The sequence below is a fragment of the Pseudorasbora parva genome, chromosome 12 (assembly GCF_024679245.1).
Source record: "Pseudorasbora parva isolate DD20220531a chromosome 12, ASM2467924v1, whole genome shotgun sequence".
In the NCBI taxonomy this organism is placed as follows: domain Eukaryota; kingdom Metazoa; phylum Chordata; class Actinopteri; order Cypriniformes; family Gobionidae; genus Pseudorasbora; species Pseudorasbora parva.
In genome coordinates, this window is record NC_090183.1 from 33,004,517 (window position 1) to 33,019,680 (window position 15,164).

General features: G+C 44.3%; 1 protein-coding gene across 1 annotated transcript in view; it reads right to left on the reverse strand.

Annotated features, from left to right (window-relative positions):
- The window catches only part of brinp3a.2 (bone morphogenetic protein/retinoic acid inducible neural-specific 3a, tandem duplicate 2), a 64,545-nt gene extending 54,565 nt beyond the window's left edge, over positions 1 to 9,980 (reverse strand). Inside the window, exon 1 of the mRNA XM_067459907.1 lies at positions 9,420 to 9,980. The gene's annotated coding sequence lies outside the window, so the exon portion shown is untranslated. The remainder of the gene's footprint in view (positions 1 to 9,419) is intronic.
- Between the last annotated feature and the right edge of the window lie 5,184 nt (positions 9,981 to 15,164).

Consider the following 15,164-nt stretch of genomic DNA (forward strand, 5'->3'; position numbering starts at 1 on the left):
CCCCAGGGATTGGCTGAACCCGTGAGAGCTCGTCGGCTGCACGGTTCAGGATCCCCGGGATATGGACAGCACGAAGGGACCTCAGGCGCTTCTGACTCCATAAAACGAGATGGCGGGCGAGTTGAGACATGCGGCGGGAGCGTAGACCGCCCTGGTGGTTGATGTACGCTACTACGGCCGTGTTGTCCGATCTGACTAGTACGTGTTGACCCTTCAGCAACGCTCGGAAGCGGTGCAGGGCGAACCGTACTGCCAGCAACTCGAGGCAATTGATATGCAGGCGGCTCTGGCTCTCTGACCAAGAGCCGGCGGCTGCATGTCCATTGCACATGGCACCCCAACCCGTGGTGGACGCATCTGTTGACACAACAACATGCCGGGAAACTCGTTCTAAGGGCACTCCTGCCCGTAGAAAACTGAGGTTCGACCACTGGGTGAGTGTCTGTCTGCAGGCCTGAGTCACTGGGACCCGGAGCATGCCAGACCGCCATGCCCATCTCGGGACTCGATCGCGAAGCCAGTGCTGAAGCGGTCTCATATGAAGCAATCCGAGCGGCGTTACCGCGGCTGCAGATGCCATATGCCCCAGGAGCCTCTGAAACAGTTTCAGTGGAACCGCACGCTTGCTCTCTATCTGCCTGAGGCAAGTCAGCAGCGACTGCGCGCGCAAGCCGGTAAGCTGCGCGCACATGGCGACCGAGTCGATCTCCATACCGAGAAAAGAGATCCTCTGCACGGGGCAGAGTTTGCTCTTCTCCCAGTTGACCCGAAGGCCCAAACGAGCTAAGTGGTGGAGAACCAGGTCTCTGTGTTCGCACACCCGGTCCCGAGAGTGGCCCAGTATGAGCCAGTCGTCGAGATAGTTCAGGATGCGAACCCCTTGTTGCCGGAGTGGCGCAAGGGCTGCCTCGACAATCTTCGTGAAGACGCGAGGGGACAGAGCTAGCCCGAATGGTAGTACAGCATACTGATATGCCCGCCCTTCGAACGCAAACCGTAGGAACGGTCTGTGTCGCGGAAGGATGGACACATGGAAGTACGCGTCCTTCAGGTCGATCGCTGCAAACCAATCGCATGGACGAACGCATTCGAAAAGGCGTTTCGCAGTCAACATCCTGAACGGAAGCCTGTAAAGGGATCGGTTCAGGACGCGAAGGTCCAGGATCGGTCGTAACCCACCGGATTTCTTCGGTACAATGAAGTAAGGGCTGTAGAAGCCGGACTTCATCTCGGCTGGAGGGACGAGCTCGACCGCACCCTTCGCCAGTAGGGTAGCGATCTCCGCACGCATGACTGGGGCATTGGACCCCACCACGGTGTACCGGACACCCCGGAAGCGGGGAGGAGCTCGCGCGAACTGAATCGCGTGGCCGAGCCGGATGGTCCGTGCGACCCAGCGGGACAGTCCCGGCAGCTGTAGCCACGCTCCCAGGGAGTGTACCAACGGGGTCATGCGGAGCACCGGCGTACCCTCGGTGGGGCAGCGAGGCAGCGTTACCGGCCCGGACTCGGGTGGCGTAGCGGCCCGGTGTCGGGGAGGCGGGTAACAGCTGCGCCCTGACAGAGGAGACCAGGGAAGGACTCGCGTTCCACTGGGGTCTGCTCTGAGAGGGGGCTGGCGACAGAGAGGGACGAGAGCGGCGTGGCCCGGGGGCGGCGCACACTGCCGTCACCGGTCTCTGTGTGCTCAGAGATGGGTATGTCAGTTCTTTCTTTAACCACATTAGGGTGCTGCCACCCCGGGGGGCGGCAGCGGAACGAAAGATTCTCCCCCGGCCCTCCACTGGGGGAAGGAGCGGCCCTGCTGCCGTCTCCTGGAAAGAACTGCCCATCTCTGAGCTGTCCGCGTCAGGAGCGCCGCTTGGCCTGGCGTTTAGCGGGCCGCGGGGCTGGCGCGGACTGGGGCGGCTTCTTGCGGCGCGCTCCGCGGCGCGGCCCGGGTGAAGGCTGCTGCTGTGGCCACGCGGGAGCGGGGGGGACCGCAGGAGGCCGCCCTCGGCGGCGAGGCAGCTGAGGCGACTGTGCCGGCGGCGCTTGGGGTGCAGCAGCGGGCCGCCGGGGCAGTATATGCTTAATAGCCTCAGTCTGCTTCTGGGCGGCCGAGAACTGTTGGGCGAAGCTCTCGACCGCACCGCCGAATAGCCCAGCCTGGGATATGGGGGCGTCGAGGAAACGCTCGGCGTCCGCTCGGCGTCCCGCATATCGGCCAGGTTGAGCCATAGATGTCTCTCCTGGACCACGCATGTGGACATCACCCGGCCCAGGGAGCGTGCGGTAACCTTCGTCGCCCGGAGAGCGAGGTCGGTCGCGGCACGCAGCTCATCTCTGAGCCCTGGGTCGGCTCCACCCTCGTGCATGTCGCACAGCAACTTGGCCTGGTAGGCCTGGAGGGTTGCCATGGCATGCAGAGAAGCGGCGGCCTGCCCCGCAGCTCTGTAGGTCTTCGACACCATTGAAGATGTGAATCTACAGGCCTTGGAGGGGTGCTTAGGGTCGCCACACCAGGAGGAGGCGCTCTGGGGACACAGTTGCATCGCCACAGAACGCTCCACCGGGGGGACCCCAGTGTACCCTCTAGCCGCCGCCCCATCGAGGGCGGAGAAGGCGGAAGAGGTTGCCAAACGCTCGCGAGAAGACACGGGGGCCCTCCACGAGTGCGCAACCTCCTCATGCACTTCCGGGAAGAAAGGAATTGGGGGCACGGCAGGACGGCTGTCCTGTCGTGGCGCACCCAAAAACCAATCATCTAACCGCGAACGCTCCGGCCGGGGTGGAGGGTTCCACTCCAGACCGAGCGCCGCGGCAGCCCGGGCAAGCATGGCTGTCAACTCCGGGTCCGACTCGGACAATGCTGGCGCGCCCGGAGGCGGCAGCACAGCCGAATCCTCATCCTCGGAGGACTCTAGCCCACCTTGCGATGCGGTCACCGACATCTCATCCTCCTCTGGAGCGCCGAACGAAACCCGCGGACCGGCCGAGACCGAGGCCGCGGGCTCCATCACAACGCTCGCGGGTACCGGTGCAACAGAAGGGGGTGTGGGCCGAGGCGTGAGCGTCGGAGCTGTATTCCACACCATCACCCTCAGGTCACCCTGGCCACCAGCCGAAGAGACGCCCCGCGGACCGGATGAGACCGAGGCCGCGGACACGTCAGATCGGGGGGTGACGGAGGGGACTCTCACTCCGGCGGCCGCACGGAGATCATTGAGTCTCGACCGCAACACGGAGATGGCCATGTTCCCGCAGTGAGAACATGACTCATCCACAAGCGCCGCCTGAGCATGCTGGAAGCCCAAGCATGCCAGACAGTGCGAGTGCCCATCAGAAGAGTGTAGAGACCGGCCACACCCAGAAGCACACGGGCGAGACATCCTGAAAAGGACGTGCCACGTGTGAGCTCTTTTTGTGAGAGGATTAACCTCGCAGTCGATGCCGAAGCGCCCAGGGGACCACACACCAACTGGAAACCAATCGTCTGACCAGCAGGCAGGAAGTATGTGACCGCTGGAACGCGCCGAACACCAACACCGACTGGAAGATCCTGATTGTCTCGAAGAACTGACTTAACTCCGAAGGCTTGTAGGAGTGAAAGGTATGTAACCCTTGGCTCCGAAGCATTAAAACATAATGCGATGATGCCAGCTACTTCCTTATATACCCACGTGGATAGGCGGAGTTACGCATGCAAATCTCGCATGCCCATGGCATTGGCACTGCCATTGGGCGCTTTCTAGTCTCGGAGATGACAGGCTTCTAAGCGAAACCCCCATTCGTCAGTCACTGACGTTACGTCGGAGTGACTGAACGAAAGGGAACAAATGTTACATACTACAACATTTTAGCCGAAGCTAATTCTCAATGTCCGTCCCTAGTGAGCCTTTACAAAATTAAACAATACACAGTAAAATTTAAAAAAATAATACAATATAAAACAATAGCAACAAAGCTGACAATCAGTGGTCACATATTTGACTTCTGATTAAAGTGTCCTTGAGTTTGTGTTTAAAAGTGACCCAGTTTGACTCTCCCTTAAGTTCAGTATCTAAACAATTCCAGACCTTTATGCCTTGTACAGAGAATCAGCTCTGTTAAATTGCATGTAACTAGTTAAATTGCATGTAACTAGTCACTCCCCAACACTGATTACAACTAAGGAAGACCAAGCTCAAAGGGAAGTATTACTGAAAGGTTGAGATGTTGAGATTTGGGATTTCTCAAACTTGAGACCTAATGGCATTTGAGTCAACCCTGTTCAGAGGATAGATTCAAGTGTGCACTTTGGACTCAGGGCATCTGTTCAGTTCTTTCATTTACCCTAACCTGTGCAACTGCAATGAGCTTTGGCTGTCTCTGCTGGAAGCATGCAAATGAAGCTACATTCTCTAAGATATTTCCTGCTCTACATCTGTGTCCGCAGGGTGGATGGAGGGTTGTCTGGCTGCTTGCAAAAGTGTGTATCTTGGGTGAGAGTTGATTACAGGGTTGTATTACAATTTTTACAGTAGGATCCCACTATTTGTAATTCTAGTTCTTTCAGGCTTGACTTCAAGTCATCCCTGAAACCACATTCAAAGTCTGCAGCAGGAACCGATAAACCTCACATCCTCCTCTCTCTGCTGACTAATGAGCTTTTACTCTTAATTAGCTATGTTATTCTCTAACCCATGACAATCAACAGTGTTTTTCATTATTTGCCTGAGGGTGAAAGGTTGCTTAGCGAAATAATGTGGCTGGAAGTCATAATTATTTATCTGTGTTTCGTTTGAGAACAAAAGGATGTGTACAAAGAGATTTGTGGTCTGTAATGTATCAAAGAGAATATCCTAGGCAATAAAAGAAATATGAAATACTAGCTTATATCAGTTCACGGAACCAGAAGGGGAAAAGGGAATGACAGCCATTGTGTTGAGTGTTAAATGCAAATCAAATATTCCCTCTAATCTTGCTGTCACAATGAGAAATGGACCTCTGGGAGCAGACAAGCCATGAAAGTAAAATAATTGTCAGATTCTAGATGAAACGCTGAACATCACACAAAATAATATCAATTTGTTTTGAATGTTCAGGTATATTTTAGTGTACTGCTGATAACATACAACTGACCTTGTGTGTCCATATCCAAAAACACAAACAAACTTTAACCATAATACACTTGAGCAAATGTACATGTCATATGCTATCTCGTTGCATCCTCCAGGTCCATAAATGACAATCTTATGAATACGCATGTCTTTGCACATTACACAGAGCATTACTCAAAAGGACAATGGCGGACCCGAAGTATTGTGGAAAAGCAAGCAAAGAGATCAAGAAACACAAGAGTGAAAAAGAAAGAATACATTTTGCATTGTTTGCTCACCAACACTCTGGCAGCCACATTTAATATAAAATGGCCCTGAGAGTATAATGTCTCTATGGACATGGCACACATTTTAATATGAGGGTTTGAAAACACTCATATCTCTAGGGAGCAATAATTGGTCTTTTTTATATATATGAGAAGACTAATTGTAATACAAATCTATATTAATAAAGCCTTTGATCTTGTTGGAAGCATGAACAAAAAGGTAGCCATTCTTTTGATCGTGAATATTATCATGTTTGGATGACCCGTGATGTAAAAAGGCTATAACTTTTTTTTAATTCGTTTTATGAGTCGTCCAGTTTAAATATCTATTGCTAATAAGACATGTATTCAAAGGTGTCTAGTAAATCAGTTAACCATAACTATTAAACAGAGGGGTACATTCCATTAAAATGTCTTTTGGTACAAATAAATCCCAACAAAGAATTGATTACAGGTTAGAAATAAAGCTCACAGTAATAATGCACAGAGCAGTGATAATGTACAGTGCTGATTTAATTGCTGCTTTAATTATTGCCTTTTTGATCGTAAAGTTGTTACTTTTACATTTTTATTTGGCCACATAAGGCTCAGCGCAATACAGGGGGAAAAAGCAGCAATTAATCTTAGAAACCAACCCATGGTCTTCTTTTCTCAATTCAGCCAGACATAGAGTCTCCTCTTCAAACAAAGGCCATTATGAAAACAAAAGCCTCCCGAAGTACTTTACATTTAAACTTAAAGCCATAAATAAGCTAAAACATTTATAGAAATCTGTAGGATTTAATGATCTGAATGTTGCGGCATACATAAAGTTGAGAGTTACGATAAATCAATGTTGCACATCTGACACAATGTCCACATTGAAAGTAAAAATGCTGTGCAATACAACACAATCCCAGCCAGTTGCAACCAATGGAATTGCATGATAGATGATCTGTCCCGTCGCCTGACGCTTACCACTGGTTAGGACAGAAACACAAATTTCAATGGATAAGAATGCTTGTTGCTTGTATCACTTTTAGTTAGGACGCAATGTGACACTGAGGTTTAAAAGTTTTGTAAAAATCAAACAAAATCTGTGTCAAAAAAGTCCCCATGACAGCTGAAACCTTTTAGCAGCATTGCTTCCTTGCATATCTCTTATTGCTTGTCATTTCGCACACGCATCAATGTTTTTGTTTGCCTAGTTGAAAGGTGTCATGTCACATCTTTACCTTCTTTTCAACTGCACACTCCTGAGGGTCTCTTTGTTTTCAAGCTCTAATCAAGGAGCCAATGTTCGTGCGCCTGTCTTTTCACGCGTTTGTCTCGTGGAAATCTCAGCATCAGGATGGATTTGGTGATTCTGCTCATTATCATAAAATAATGAGCTACGGCTCACCATCATAAAGCTTCAATCCTGTTCGGGTCTGTCTGCTTGCTGCATGTTCAACCAATCAGTCGTTGCTGTGAAATTTCTGATGTGCTGGAATTGCTGCAGAAGGGCCTTCATGCATGAGTCATTCATTAATTTGAGGACTTGTTAGGGAGCCACTTTACCTGCAGACAGCCATTTGAAGAAAAAAAGCCCCATTGAGGCATATTTACAAGACTGGGAAAGGTTTCACCGGCTCTCTTGGGCTCTCATCCGTGGCTATATCGCACATCAGTATAGGATGAATGAGCCATTGAGCTAGCACACTACCGGATGCTGATGTTTGCGCTTATTTGTGTAATTGTCTGTGTGTGTGCACGCTAAAAGGTCTTTTTTGTCTTTTATGTCGCCGCCAAAAGCTCTAAATGGTGTTTTTGGAAAATGGCAAAAACTGTGCCAGCAGATAGCAATGATGAGAGACAGCTGGGATACAAAGGCACACACACACTTATTTAGACCCTTAACACAGGGAAATGTGAATGCAGCATTCAGATTGCCAGTGTTGTGGTGCCAGTCACTGTTTTGCAAAGACATCCACAGTGCAAGAGTAACAGCACTCCGTAGTAACTCATAATACATAACTTTCGTGAGCCTCGATTGAACCACAATTAGAAATGTATTTTCCAAATGTGCAGTTACAAGATCTACTTTCTGACCCAAATAATTAAAAAAGGACACAAGAATGCAATTCCCCTTAGGGCCACCAGTCGCATTGCAATTAGAAATTTAAGTTAAGTTAAGTTAAGTTAAGTTAAGTTAAGTTAAGTTAAGTTAAGTTAATTTAATTTTAAGTTTAAAAAAATGGGGACGGGGGGCAAATAATCTTGCAGTTTATTTGTATGCATAGTACATGTATACATTCAAGGCATACTTCACAAATGTAAAATAACAACAACAATGATACTAATAATAATAATAATAATAATAATTCTCATGTCATTCTAAACCCCAGTATCACTTCCTTTCTTACATATTCTAAATGTAAGATATAAGATATTTTGAAAAAAAAAAAAGTATCCTTACAATGGATGTCAATGGTCACCAAATGTCTTTGTTTATGAACATTTAAAAAAAATATCTTCCTTTGTGTTCTGCAGAAGAAAGAAAGTCATTGAATGACATAAGGGCGAGTAAATCCTGACGGAATGTACATGTTTGGTTGAACCATCCATTTATAAGCAGAGCATTAAACGTTTGTTATGCAGACTCTATCAGAAAAATGCTTTCCAGCATGTCTGTTGTGGATAATGAAGAGTCATGTAACACTATTCTGCCAAAATCGTTTTTTTTTTTTTTTTTTTTTTTTCTGCACTCTCCCCATTGGTCAAAGGAAGATGGGTGCTGGCACAGTGCTTTCAACTGTATTGTACACTACATACACAACATATTTCTTCATCAGAACCCTCACAGCTGTCATGTAAGGAGTATTTTTCCTCCTTCTTCTTGGATTTTGCTATAATTAAATGTAATTTATTTTAAAGCAATTGATATGCTATTTTAATAACAGATGGTGCAGTTGATAATGACACCAATTTTAGTAATATATTAGCAGCTGTTTCACTAGGCAAACTTTTATACGATTTTATAGATTTTCCGTAAGCATACAACTTTGTGGGGTGTTAAACTTGCTTCACACACTGACACTGTCCCACATTGTAATTGTTAACTGTTTGAAAAGTGGTTCATGGGTATTATACATCACTGGCAGTTACAGAATCATATAAAATATTAATTATTGATTAATTCTAATAAGCTGTAACCTGAAATGTCAACCTCAAATGACAATAAATTAATAAATAATTGTATATATATATATATATATATATATATATATATATATATATATATATATATATATATAGAGAGAGAGAGAGAGAGAGAGAGAGAGAGAGAGAGAGAGAGAGAGAGAGAGAGAGAGAGAGAGAGAGAGAGAGAGAGAGAGAGATTATATTATATATCTGGATTTTTAGTCTTCTTTCCAGGAAAATATCTGAATAACCCCAAAATAAGACATACTTAATTACTACCTGATTAATAAGTGAATATTTATAAAATTCACTTATTAAAATATTAGACTTGTTTTAGAGATATTGAATAAAATCTTCGATCTTCAAGCATTCATGACAAAATATGCCTAAAACACGAAGAAGAAGAAAAAAATATTGAATATATAGGTCTGTTATTTGAAAGAAATATTTGCCTCTGAAATAAATGTGTCTTGTTTGAGAAAGTTTATAAATATATTTATGAAATTATATAAAAAGTTTATAAATATATAAAATATATCTATTAAGAAAATATGTCGGCAGTATTGCAAAAATACCAACTTGGTGTGCTTTTAGTGAGAGAGAGAGAGAGAGAGAGAGAGAGAGAGAGAGAGAGAGAGAGAGAGAGAGAGATCAAGCTCCATGGCATAAATACATGAATGGTCATGGGGGATCACAGTTGTAACTCGTGTAAGGATCAGTGTAGTCTTGATGGGCTGTTGTATGCTCATCATTCATGGGAACGATCATGTGACGATCAGATTGCATTTGTTCAAAGTTGTCCCGCTGCAGCTTGAGGCAACGACTATATTTGCAGTGCATCGTCTACTGGCAACAATTTAAACCATATTGACAGTACCAGCAATACAAAAATAAATAAAATGCAACTCACCACAACGTAGGTCAGTGTTGAAACTTCATCAGACCACCTCTCATTCTTCGCTTAAACAATTTTTTATTTTTCTTCTATATGTGAGTATTTTGCGTGAATCAGCGTTAAACCCACAGAAGTAAATGAAATTGTTTGGTGAAAACGGACGAAAGGTCGCTCGGACAGCACCTAAATATTTAATTCGGTGCTACTTCACTATAGTCCAACTTCGGTAACAAATCGTTCCCATTCTAAAACGAAGGTAAGGTTATCCGTGTAGTGCTCTGAATTGTTCCTTGAAGAAGAAATAACCGCATTTATTCGAACAGTGTCGAATATAAATCCACTAGCAGCACAGTTAGAAACAGACCGCAGCTGTAAAGCGCGTGGTTCAGTTTAACATCCTCCAACGGACTGCGACACCGAGGTTTCTCAGTCTCTTTTGGAAGTGCCTGTGGATATTCCTCTATAAAGTCAGTCTCCCATCACATAGCTCTGCTTGACCCTCCCACTCTCTGCATCGTTGTCCGTGTGTGTGTGTGTGTGTGTGTGTGTGTGTGAGACAGAGCAAAATTTCAATGGATAGACGCTGGCAGACGCAAGCGCGCGCGCTCTCTCACCCAAGTCACATGCTTAAAACACAAGTAGCCCTCTGTAATAGCTTTTCGGAGGACATGCATAAAACCCGAGACGATGGTGGAATTATAAGTAGACCATGTTACAAAATCTAGATAATCCAGTAAGTGCTTAAACACAATTTTCCTTTTTTTTTCATAATTTTCCACATAAGTTTAAAATGCATAGGCTACTACTAATAAAGCCTTCTGCTTACCTCCACTGGGTCAGCATGGCAGAACCACATGCTATCTATTATAAGGGTGTGTCTACCACCTTTTCTCAATTATTAATATAATAGAATAATTCTTATATGTTTTTCAAACAGTATAAAACTGAATGCACTTTAAAATGTTGTTGTACATTTAAAAAAACTGTCCCCCATGGATGTTGCTGCCATAAAAATGATGTGACAATGTTACAAGCATTATGATAAGACATTTTGGTGACTGTATATTGTATAGTCATTAAATGCTATTTTAACAACCAATGAGCTATCAATATGTGTTTGTTTGTAAAAATGTACTTTTATAACTGTCCAATAAAAAGCCAAAGTTCATCAAAATTTTCCTCCAGCAAATGTAGTTACTCATAAAACAGAACACAGTGTTTTTACACAAAATGTAATTGAAATAAAAAGGTAAATAAAATAGCATGCAACATAAAACAAAAAAAAATCAAATGTACTGTATGATGATATTTAAAAAGAAAAAAAAATGATGATGATGATGATGATGATGATGATGATGATGATGATGATGATGATGATGATTCACACAGGGAATAATTGGAATGCATATTACATAATACATTTTAAGTAACAGAAAATAGATAGTATGTCATGTAATAGTATATTGGATTGCATTGATTCTCATAAAATATACATATATACATATATAAACTATAATTTATAAGGTATGTCATACTTTTTACTTCTAAAACTTTTTTTGGACTAAAAATATTTTACAATAAAAATTAGTCTTTTAAAATATGTTTGCTGTATGTGGGAAGGTAACAGTCAGCCAAGGTCTTTGCTGTAGCATTTACTTTGCATTTTTCTAAATCTTTTTACAGAGTGGCATTTAAATGTATCACCTGATTCATTTTAGGTTATTCTGAAATGTTAGCAGCATGTGTGGGTGCTGAAGTCTATCCCTGGCCCAAATCCCCTGTATATCTTTGCAGTAGGAGTGATTCAGACTGAAGTGGCAGCTAATAAAAATCATACTTTTGATTTCCGTCCGTTGCATCAATGTCCAAATTTTACTATCAGTATAAATCAGAAAAAGACGAGCTACATTCCAGCAACAGGAATTCACTACAGCCATGCTTTGATGTGTAGCCGATAGGATTTCAGACCGGGAATAGCTCCTTTTTCATTGGTGTTAAAGTATTGGTTAAACCCAATGCTGACACCAATCAAAATGGCTCTCTAACCATGGACAAATGCAGCACAAATCCATTACAGAGGTTGGCAAAGTGAGATTGTTTGTCTTCTGGCAATCTGCTGGAACACGCATCAGTCCTGTGTGTGTTATCAGGGAGCTGATTTTGATGGATTAGATACATGGGCAATGTCCAGAGTGGACATTCCCTGAACGCAACGCTGCGCTGGAACTGTCCGAGGGGCTGAACTGCCACATAGCCATTGTACTGCACCCAGCAATGTTTGAGTCATTTATTGTATTTAATAATTAATCAAAAGTACTATATCTACTGACAAAATAATTGATTATGCATGTCCAGTAAACAAAGGCATGTGTGGACATCAAGTCATAGCTCTTGGTAAGACATGGTAACAGATGGCATGTTGTATGTCTGCCAATCCATCATTTGAAGGCTCATTTCTTACATTTCAAGTGTAATCAAGTGCAAATAGCTTCTCGGTGTTTGAACTGTAGTACCAACTACGATCTATCCTTATGTGCAAATTAATAAAACAAGTGGGTGAAATATGTCTACTTGGCAGAGTCTCATTAAAACCAGTGGATATGCACAAGTTTGTTGGCATATTAAAACTTGATTTGAATTTTTGTTATATTAAAAATGTCTTGATTGCTGATGTAACCTCAATTTCCCTGGGGGTGTCAAAACTCCAATACTTCAGAAAAGTCCAGAGAATTGACAAGTGGAATTTGTATGTCACTCCCCCGTCATATGGGATCAAAACGTGCTGAGAATGTGTCCCGGCCATTCCCTATGGAAAGCACCACAACCACTGAACTGAGTTACAAGGTTCTGACGATGCAGATGTCTGCAAGCCATTGTGTGTCGGGTAACAAGAGCAGTTGCAGCAACGTGCCCTACCCAGCACCCCATAAAAGCCGGGAAAGGACAGTACTTACAATGGGAATGGGTCAATTAAGCCAGACTTTCTTGACCTTTTCGCCAACCGGACCACAATTTCCTCATGTAGGACAGGGGTGTCTTTGCCAGCCACCAAGGTAAAGAGGAACCTGGTGAACTGAATTGACTGAATCCAGTTGTGTGACGCAGGGAGTGTGGATGCTGTTTTTTCTTTGAAAATATGGGTCCCGCTGCCCCATTGAACAGCTGCAAAACTAAAACAAAAGGGAACCAAAGATTCTGTCCTGTCCAGAAGCAATGTAAGCCTTTGCCATCAAAGACAAAATGAACCCGAGAAATGGTCTCGTTGTTGCTCTCATATAGCCCTTAGTGCTAGCCAAAGTGGAAAAGCATGAAAGCCGTGAAAGGACAGTACTTATAATGGGAATGGGTCAATTAAGCCAGAATTTCTTGACCTTTTCTGTTCTATATTTTTATGGGGGGAGAAAGCTTTTGGGATACAGGTTGGTATACACAGGTTGATATACCAGCATACTGAGGAAGGAAATAAATTCCTGTGGATAGTTCTTACCTGGAGATGGAAGGAACTACTACAAATGCAGCAACTGGCAGCACAGAAAGGGCAAGCCTCTGCCAAATTCGACTGCCACAGGGTGCTAAAAGGCATGAAGGGTTCGGCGGTCTGGGGAACTCATGTGGACAAAAAAGTGCATGTTATCGCCTCAGGGAGGAGAAAAATACTGTGTGAAAGTAGAGTACCCCGCTAATTGCCCGCAACTTACCTGCTCGTACCAGACAACACACACAGGAAGAAACTGGCTTCAACCGGAGATTGTAGGATCTGGCAAAGGTATAAGGTGTAGAGTGGCATTACCATAGCAGAGGCCACCATATGCGCCAGGTGCCTCTGAAACTTCAGTAAAACAGCTGTTTCCCCCCGGAATTACTTCAAGCAATTCAACACTGACTGTGTACATTTGTTCATGAGACTCACTGTCATAGCAACTGAGTCTAGCTCTGTCCTGAGAAAAGAGATGCTCTGCACTGCGAAGAGCTTGCTCTTTTCCCGGTTGACCTGAAGCCCCCATCAGTTGAGGTGTCTGAGCACCAGATCCCTGTGCATACACAATAAATCTCCAGAGTGAGCTAGAATCAGCCAGTCGTCAATATAGTTGAGAATAAGGATACCCAGTTCCCTTAGTGGGACAAAGGCAGCCTCTATGCCTTTTGTGAAGATGTGAAGATGTGAGGAGACAGGAACAGCCTAAACAGGAGGACCTTGTACATGCCCGACCCTCAAAGGCAAACTGAAAAAATGGTCCGTGTCAAGGCAGAATCGAGACATTTAATGACTTAATATCTATTGTCACAAACCTGTTGGTGAACGCATGTCAAAATGCACCTCTGCACTTCTGCATTAACATTTTGAATGGGAGCCGATTCCAAACCCCCAGATCTAGGATTGGTCTTAACCCACCACCTTTCTTTGGTCCAATGAAGTAAGGGCTGGTGAAACCCTTCTTTATCTCGACTGGAGGGACAGGCTCTATTGCGTCCTTCGCCAACCAGACCACAATTTCCTAATGCGGGACAGGGGCGGCTTTGCCAGCCACCAAGGTAAAGAGGAACCTGGTGAACTGAATTGACTGAATCCAGCTCTGTGACCCAGGGAGTGCGGAAGCTGTTATTTCTTTAAAAATATGTGTACCGCTACCCCATTAGACAGCTGCAAAACAAAAACAAAAGGGAACCAAAGATTCTGGCCTGTCCAGAAGCAATGTAAGCGTTTGCCATCAAAGACAATATGGACCCGAGGAATGGTCTCATTGTTGCCCTCATATAGTCCTCATTGCTAGCCAAAGTAGTCTTATGCATTGCAGCAGGAACAGGGAGTAGCTGAGTTGATCTCTCTCTCTCTCTCTCTCTCTCTCTCTCTCTCTCTCTCTCTCTCTCTCTCTCTCTCTCTCTCTCTCTCTCTCTCTCTCTCTCTCTCTCTCTCTCTCTCTCTCTCTCTCTCTCTCTCCCTCTCTCGCCAGAAAAGAGAGTTGTGAACATAACTTTGCCATGGCAATTTTCTCGTAGCAAGAACATCATCCTTCCACAAAAGCTTTCTCGCGAGGCAGTGATCGTGGTCGTGGCAGAACAAGCGCTATTGACTGCACCCAGAAATACACAGGCAGAAAGGCATCTTTAAAAAGTCACTCACCATCTGTTTTTTGCTCTTTTAGAGTAAAGATGCTATTTTATTTTGCTGAAACACCCTGGGGAACTCTTTCTGCACCTACCCGTGCGCTGCCTGGAGACAGACTGCTGAAATGCGCCATAACACCAGCAACTTGCTTCTCCCATAGGTGAACGAAAATGAGCTTGTATAGAGAAAACATTTGCTCGGCTCGGCTGAATGAGTGGATGCACGCCACTCCTTTTAAATCTATATGATGGGGGAGTGGCATGGAATTTCCAATTTCCGGTTTCCACTGGCATTTTCCACTGGCTCCCAAGAGTGGCCCCTAGTGTCAGTAGTTCTACACGTCGAAGTGACTGACAAAAAAAGAACAAACTTATTGTATGTTATTCTAAAGAAAGGAATGTATAAAGGTTTGAAATGACACGAGGGCAAGTAAATGAAGACAGAATACAAATTTTGTGTATCTTTTTAAGAGTATAGAAAGTTAGTATTGCACCAGTCATGTCACATTACACATTATAATGTTTTTTTTTTTTTTTTCAAATAACCTAATAAAGTCCTGAAGCATAATAAAGTCAAATAATATCAAAAAATGTATGTAATAAATAATAGATAAATAAATAATAAATGAATAAATAAATAATTAAATAATACAA